Raw genomic sequence first — 9,238 nt, 5'->3', positions numbered from 1 at the left:
GAACCGACCTTGTGACGAATGAACAACGATCGAGGTAGGTTTGTATCCTTCTAAGACTGAATTGATTTCATTACCTTCAACAGAAAAACTGGTAACAATATCTGTTTTAATTTCTTGTCGAATGAGAAATAATAATCGTCGGCTCTGATCTAAGGCCATGGATTGTATACCAGGTAGATAGTGACTATGGATTAGTCTATTATCGTCTAAGAGGTAGGACAATAGTGTGGCGTTGGTGGCTATCAGAAGCATCTTCAGTGACGTCACGTACGCCATGCCCGTGACATCGACTGTGAAATGAAGGTACTTGGTCTTTGTGAGATTGTTGAGGTGAAGCTGGTAGAGGTCTGTATAGGTCAGGCTGTTGGAAACTGATGCAGTTACAACACGTGACAGGTGGACAGCAGAGCGAGGGTGTGGACGTTCAGACACTGCAAGATAATCATAATCGTTAGTCACCCCCAGCTATTCATAGTCAAAATTTACCAACAGTTAAAACTCCTCTATAACCCCACTTTAACCTCATCTATTTACCAACAGTTAACACTCCTCTATAACCCTACTTTAACATCACCTATTTACCCACAGGTAACACTCCTCTATAACCCCACTTTAACCTTACCTATTTACCCACAGTTAACACTCCTCTATAACCCCAATTTAACCTTACCTATTTACCCACAGTTAACACTCCTCTGTGACCCCAATTTAACTCACCTATTTACGCACAGGAAATACTCCTCTATAACCCTACTTTAGCATCACCTATTTAACCACAGTTAAAACTCCTCTATAACCCCACTTTAGCATCACTTATTTACCAACAGTTAAAACTCCTCTATAACCTCACTTTAACCTTACCTATTTACCAACAGTTAACACTCCTCTATAACCCCACTTAAGCATCACCTATTCACCCACAGTTAACACTCCTCTATAACCCCATTTTAATCTCACCTATTTACTCACAAATAAAACTCTTCTATAACCCCACTTTAACCTCACCTATTTACCCACAGTTGAAATATATCCCCACTTTAACCTCAACTATTTACCCACAGTTAAAACTCCTCTATGACCCCACTTTAGCGTCACTTATTTACCCACAGGTAACACTCCTCTATAACCCCACTTTAAACTTACCTATTTACACACAGTTAACACTCCTCTATGACCCCACTTTAGCATCACCTATTTACCCACAGTTAACACTCCTCTATGACCCCACTTTAACCTCACCTATTTACGCACAGGAAATACTCCTCTATAACCCTACTTTAGCATCACCTATTTAACAGTTAAAACTCCTCTATAACCTCACTTTAACCTCTCCTACTTACAGTTAAAACCCTTTTATAACCCTAGTTTAACATCACCCATTTACCCACAGTTAAAACTCCTCTATAACCCCACTTTAGCATCACTTATTTACCAACAGTTAAAACTCCTCTATAACCTCACTTTAACCTTACCTATTTACCAACAGTTAACACTCCTCTATAACCCCACTTAAGCATCACCTATTCACCCACAGTTAACACTCCTCTATAACCCCATTTTAATCTCACCTATTTACTCACAAATAAAACTCTTCTATAACCCCACTTTAACCTCACCTATTTACCCACAGTTGAAATATATCCCCACTTTAACCTCAACTATTTACCCACAGTTAAAACTCCTCTATGACCCCACTTTAGCATCACTTATTTACCCACAGGTAACACTCCTCTATAACCCCACTTTAAACTTACCTATTTACACACAGTTAACACTCCTCTATGACCCCACTTTAGCATCACCTATTTACCCACAGTTAACACTCCTCTATAACCCCACTTTAACCTTACCTATTTACCCACATTTAACACTCCTCTATAACCCCACTTTAACCTTACCTATTTACCCACAGTTAACGCTCCTCTGTGACCCCAATTTAACCTCACCTATTTACCCACAGGTAACACTCCTCTATAACCCCACTTTAACCTTACCTATTTACCCACAGTTAACACTCCTCTATAACCCCACTTTAACCTTACCTATTTACCCACAGTTAACACTCCTCTATAACCCCACTTTAACCTTACCTATTTACCCACATTTAACACTCCTCTATAACCCCACTTTAACCTTACCTATTTACCCACAGTTAACACTCCTCTATAACCCCACTTTAACCTTACCTATTTACCCACAGTTAACACTCCTCTATAACCCCACTTTAACCTTACCTATTTACCCACAGTTAACACTCCTCTATAACCCCACTTTAACCTCTCCTACTTACCTACAGTTAAAACCCTTTTATAACCCTACTTTAACATCACCCATTTACCCACAGTTAAAACTCCTCTATAACCTCACTTTAACCTTACCTATTTACCCACAGTTAACACTCCTCTATAACCCCACTCAAGCATCACCTATTTACCCACAGTTAACACTCCTCTATAACCCCATTTTAATCTCACCTATTTACTCACAATTAAAACTCTTCTATAACCCCACTTTAACCTTACCTATTTACCCACAGTTAACACTCCTCTGTGGCCCCAATTTAACCTTACCTATTTACCCACAGGTAACACTTCTCTTTATAACCCCACTTTAACCTTACCTATTTACCCACAGTTAACACTCCTCTATAACCCCACTTTAACCTTACCTATTTACCCACAGTTAACACTCCTCTGTGACCCCAATTTAACCTCACCTATTTACCCACAGGAAACACTCCTCTATGACCTTACTTTAACCTTCACCTATTTTACCCACAGGTAACACTCTCTATAACCCCACTTTTAACCTTCACCTATTTACCCACAGTTAAAACTCTTCTATAACCCCACTTTTAACCTCTACCTATTTACCCACAGTTAACACTCCTCTGTAACCCTACTTTAACATCACCTATTTACCCACAGGAAACACTCCTCTATGACCCCACTTTTAACATCACCCTATTTACCCACAGTTAACACTCCTCTATAACCCCACTTTTAACCTTACCTATTTACCCACAGTTAACACTCCTCTATAACCCCACTTTAACCATCACCTATTTACCCAACAGTTAACACTCCTCTATAACCCCACTTTAACCATCACCTATTTACCCACAGTTAACACTCCTCTATAACCCCACTTTAACCTCACTCTATTTACCCACAGTTAACACTCCTCTATAACCCCACTTTTTTACCCTTTTCACCTATTTACCCACAGTTAACACTCTATAACCCCACTTTAACCTCACCTATTTACTCACAAATAAAACTCTTCTATAACCCTACTTTAACCTCACCTATTTACCCACAGTTAAAGTATATCCCCACTTTAACCTCACCTATTTACCCACAGTTAAAACTCCTCTATGACCCCAATTTAACCCATTACCTATTTACCCACAGTTAACACTCCTCTATAACCCCACTTTAAACTTACCTATTTACCCACAGTTAACACTCCTCTATGACCCCACTTTAGCATCACCTATTTACCCACAGGTAACACTCCTCTATAACCCCACTTTAACCTTACCTATTTACCCACAGTTAACACTCCTCTATAACCCCACTTTAACCTTACCTATTTACCCACAGTTAACACTCCTCTATAACCCCACTTTAACCTTACCTATTTACCCACATTTAACACTCCTCTATAACCTCACTTTAACCTCTCCTACTTACAGTTAAAACCTCTTTTATAACCCTACTTTAACATCACCCATTTACCCACAGTTAAAACTCCTCTATAACCCCACTTTAACATCACCTATTTACCAACAGTTAAAACTCCTCTATAACCCCACTTTAACCTTACCTATTTACCCACAGTTAACGCTCCTCTATAACCCCACTTTAAGCATCACCTATTTACCCACAGTTAACACTCCTCTATAACCCCACTTTAATCTCACCTATTTACTCCACAATTAAAACTCTTCTATAACCCCACTTTAACCTCACCTATTTACCCACAGTTAAAATATATATAACACTTTAACCTCACCTATTTACCCACAGTTAAAACTCCTCTATGACCCCACTTTTAGCATCACCTATTTACCCACAGTTAACACTCTCTATAACCCCACTTTAACCTCTACCTATTTACCCACAGTTAACACTCCTCTATAACCCCACTTTAAACATCACCTATTTACCCACATTTAACACTCCTCTATAACCCCACTTTAACCTTTTACCTATTTACCCACAGTTAACACTCCTCTATGACCCCACTTTAACCTTACCTATTTACCCACAGGAAACACTCTCTATAACCCCACTTTAACCTTTTTACCTATTTACCCACAGTTAACACTCCTCTATAACCCCACTTTTAACCTTACCTATTTACCCACAGTTAACACTCCTCTATAACCCCACTTTAACCTAACCTATTTACCCACAGTTAACACTCTCTATAACCCCACTTTAACCTCACCTATTTACCAACAGTTAACGCTCCTCTATAACCCCACTTTTAACCATCACCTATTTACCCACAGTTAAAATCCTCTATAACCCCACTTTTAACTCTCACCTATTTACCCACAGTTAAAACTCCTCTATAACCCCACTTTTACCATCACCACAGTTTACCCACAGGTAACACTCCTCTATAACCCCACTTTAAACTTACCTATTTTACCCACAGTTAACACTCCTCTATGACCCCACTTTAACCATCACCTATTTACCCACAGTTAACACTCCTCTATAACACCTATTTACCCACTTTAACCCCACTTTACCTTTACCTATTTACCCACATTTAACACTCCTCTATAACCCCACTTTAACCTTTTACCTATTTACCCACAGTTAACACTCCTCTATGACCCCACTTTTAACCTCACCTATTTACCCACAGGAAACACTCCTCTACTTTACCCCTTACCTATTTACCCACATTTAACACTCCTCTATAACCCCACTTTAAACCTTTTACCTATTTACCCACAGTTAACGCTCCTCTATAACCCCTTTTAACCTTTTACTATTTACCCACAGTTAACACTCCTCTATAACCCCACTTTAACCTTACCTATTTACCCACATTTAACACTCCTCTATGACCCCACTTTTAACTCTTACCTATTTACCCACAGTTAACACTCCTCTGTGACCCCAATTTTAACCTTTTACCCACAGTTAACACTCCTCTATATTTACCCACATTTAACACTTCTATAACCCCACTTTAACCTTACCTATTTACCCACAGTTAACACTCCTCTGTGACCCCAATTTAACCTCACCTATTTACCCACAGTTAACACTCCTCTATAACCCCACTTTAACCTTACCTATTTACCCACATTTAACACTCCTCTATAACCCCACTTTAACCTTACCTATTTACCCACAGTTAACACTCCTCTGTGACCCCAAATTTAACCTCACCTATTTACCCACAGGTAACACTCCTCTATAACCCCACTTTAAACTTACCTATTTACCCACAGTTAACACTCCTCTATGACCCCACTATAGCATCACCTATTTACCCACAGGTAACACTCCTCTATAACCCCACTTTAACCTTACCTATTTACCCACATTTAACACTCCTCTATAACCCGACTTTAACCTTACCTATTTACCCACAGTTAACACTCCTCTGTGGCCCCAATTTAACCTTACCTATTTACCCACAGGTAACACTCTCTTTAACCCCACTTTAACCTTACCTATTTACCCACAGTTAACACTCCTCTATAACCCCACTTTAACCTTACCTATTTACCCACAGTTAACACTCCTCTGTGACCCCAATTTAACCTCACCTATTTACCCACAGGAAACACTCGTCTATGACCTTACTTTAACCTCACCTATTTAACCATAGGTAACACTCCTCTATAACCCCACTTTATCGTCACCTATTTAAGCACAGTTAAAACTCTTCTATAACCTCACTTTAACCTCTCCTACTTACAGTTGTAACTCTTCTGTAACCCTACTTTAACATCACCTATTTACCAACAGGAAACACTCCTCTATGACACCACTTTAGCATCGCCTATTTACCCACAGTTAAAACTCCTCTATAACCTCACTTTAACCTTACCTATTTACCCACAGTTAACACTCCTCTATAACCCCACTTAAGCATCACCTATTTACCAACAGTTAACACTCCTCTAAGACCCTACTTTAGCATCACCTATTTACCAACAGTTAACACTCCTATATAACCCCACTTAAACCTCACCTATTTACCAAGAGTTAAAACTCCTCTATAACCCCAATTAAGCATCACCTATTTACCCACAGTTAACACTCCTCTATAACCCCACTTTAATCTCACCTATTTACTCACAAATAAAACTCTTCTATAACCCTACTTTAACCTCACCTATTTACCCACAGTTAAAGTATATGCCCACTTTAACATCACCTATTTACCCACAGTTAAAACTCCTATATGACCCCAATTTGGCATTACCTATTTACCCACAGTTAACACTCCTCTATAACCCCACTTTAACCTTGCCTATTTACCCACAGTTAACACTCCTCTATAACCCTACTTTAGCATCACCTATTTACCCACAGGTAACAGTCCTCTATAACCCCACTTTAACATCACCTATTTACCCACAGTTAAAACTCCTCTATGACCATGCTTTATCCTTACCTATTTACCCACAGTTAAAACTCCTCTATGACCCCACTTTAACATCACCTATTTACCCACAGTTAAAACTCCTCTGTAACCCCACTTTAACATCACCTATCTACCCACAGTTAACACTCCTCTATAACCCCACTTTAACCTCACCTATTTATCGCTGTTAACACTCCTCTATAACCCCACTTTAACCTCATCAAGTACTCACATTTAGCACAGTCAAACCTCCTGGATGCCTTGTGTTGAACCAAGGTGTACGTCAGGCAGGACCGGCCTATAACCTCGGACCACTTGCCCTGGAAGTACAGGAGTAAGGATTGTCAGGGTTCTGTATTACTTGACCAAACATAGAAAGAAAGACGTGGGTGCGATTTATGATAATTATTTTACAAACAGAAATAAAATTCCCATGATTTGACTGAAACTCCATTGTAGTGCTGGTATTGCATTCGCCGCCATACAAGAAGAAAGAGTCAAGGGGTCAAATTAAGAATTACACAAATGAGAGTTCATTATAAAAAGTGCATAGCGACACATAGTGAGACAGGAGTCTGGGGACACGTCATCAATAGCGAGTGTGACCACCCTGGGCATCCATACACGCCAACATACGTCATCAATAGCGAGTGTGATCACCCTGGACATCCATACACGCCAACATACGTCATCAATAGCGAGTGTGACCAACCTGGACATCCATACACACCAACACGTCATCAATAGCATCCATCCATACACGCCAACACACGTCATCAATAGCGAGTGTGATCACACTGGACATCCATACACACCAGCACACGTCATCAATAGCATCCATACACGCCAACACACGTCATCAATAGCGAGTGTGATCACCCTGGACATCCATACACGCCAGTGCACGTCATCAATAGCGAGTGTGATCACCCTGGACATCCATACACGCCAGTACACGTCTCCTCATTGGTGTCGTCAGTCGGCGGATGACGTCAGCAGGAATCCTGTTTCATCAGTCCAAGAGAGTGTGTTCAAGTTCTTGTCGGTTCAATGGAGGTGGTACACAGGGTTTCAGCTGACGGTCAAGATGGTCACAGAGATGTTCAATGGGGTTCATGTCTGGAAAACGCGTGGTCCAATGCAATACCTTGGCGTTAACGTTGTGCAGGTATTATTAATTCTGGCGTTGTGAAGCCATGTATTGTCGTGCTGCAAAATGACTTCACTTGACTGTTGTCGAATAAAGGGCACCATAAAAGGTTTCAGTATCGATGAGCATTAAGATTCCCTCTGATGATAACCAGTCGCGCCATACTATAACGCCTCTTCCATCGTACGGATGAACTTCTTGAACGCAGTTTGACGCCAATCGCTTTCCGCTACGCCAAAAAACTCGAACTCGGCCATCGTTTCTGAACAGAATGAACCGACTTTCATCTGTACAGACGATCTTTTCCAGTCACGTCGCTGACACCGACGTACTCTACGTGCCCATTGCAGCTTACGTTGACGACGTAGACGGGTCAAGGCAATTCCACGGAAGGGGTGATAGGTTCGTATTGCAGGCATAGCAAGTCGTGGAAGGACTGTTCGTCTGCTGATGGCGTGCAGTAGTGCTGGATCTGTTCTGGAGGTAGATCTGCTAGATGAAGCTGTCTTTGGCCTGTGTCGTGCCTCTTGGTCTTGCCGATCTTTGGCAATCTTGAGTCTGCCCTGTTTGCTGGTAGCGGTTTATCAATTTGACCTGGCTGCAGTTGAAGGTTCTTGTCAGCTGACGTTGTGAAGCCCCCATACCGACCGCCCTGTCACGTTGCCCTTGCGTACGTTGGCATGTTCGTGGTCGCTTTTTGGTTACTGCATGCTTGCTCTGTCCAACATCAGCATTTATGCCACTTGCATTTGGACAGATGTCCGACAATTACGTTTCTCACGTGTTCAGAAAATGCACGATTCGTACGAAATTTTCGGACAGCTGCGTTGTTTTCGGGACCATGTTGCGGTTTTTATGCGAATCTTTTCTGCCTGGGTTCATACCTGTACCAACGTTTTTTGCTTTTTTTTAATGCAGCTACGTAAAAGGTGATAACTTTCTTTTGCCCGGTAGTTTATGTGTCATGTGTTGATTCGGTGAGCATGCCGTGTGAAGGTAATCGAACAATTGTCTTCGGTGTGACGAGCAAACACTTTAACCACTGGGCTACCCCTCCGCAATGGAACATGAATTTTTAATACAAAATCTACATTATATTTTTCAATTAGTATCTAATCTTTGTCTCATTTAATACACATTGACACAAATATTCACATGTTCCATAGTAAACGTGGTTTGAAGACAGAAACGTTCTAAATGTATATGTGTACACACACACACATATTAGGATTTTTTTTTACATAGATTACTTTGACATATATATGTATTTAACCTTTTCGTAGCCTTACAGTGTTTCATGACAGAAGCGCTGTTTTTGATTTATACGTAATCTTTGTTTTCATAAGATTTACATCTTAGAGAGAAATGATTTTCATTTCTTATCCCAAGATAACATAAAGGTCATACATGTAAACTTATATGCATCCCTATCTTACATCGCTAAGACACAACATAAAAACCCAG

Source organism: Haliotis rubra, unplaced genomic scaffold (assembly GCF_003918875.1).
Source record: "Haliotis rubra isolate DU_JTF1 unplaced genomic scaffold, ASM391887v1 Scf882, whole genome shotgun sequence".
NCBI classification, from domain to species: Eukaryota; Metazoa; Mollusca; class Gastropoda; order Lepetellida; family Haliotidae; genus Haliotis; species Haliotis rubra.
The sequence above is the reverse complement of the archived record's forward strand: the minus strand, read 5'-3'. Positions refer to the sequence as shown.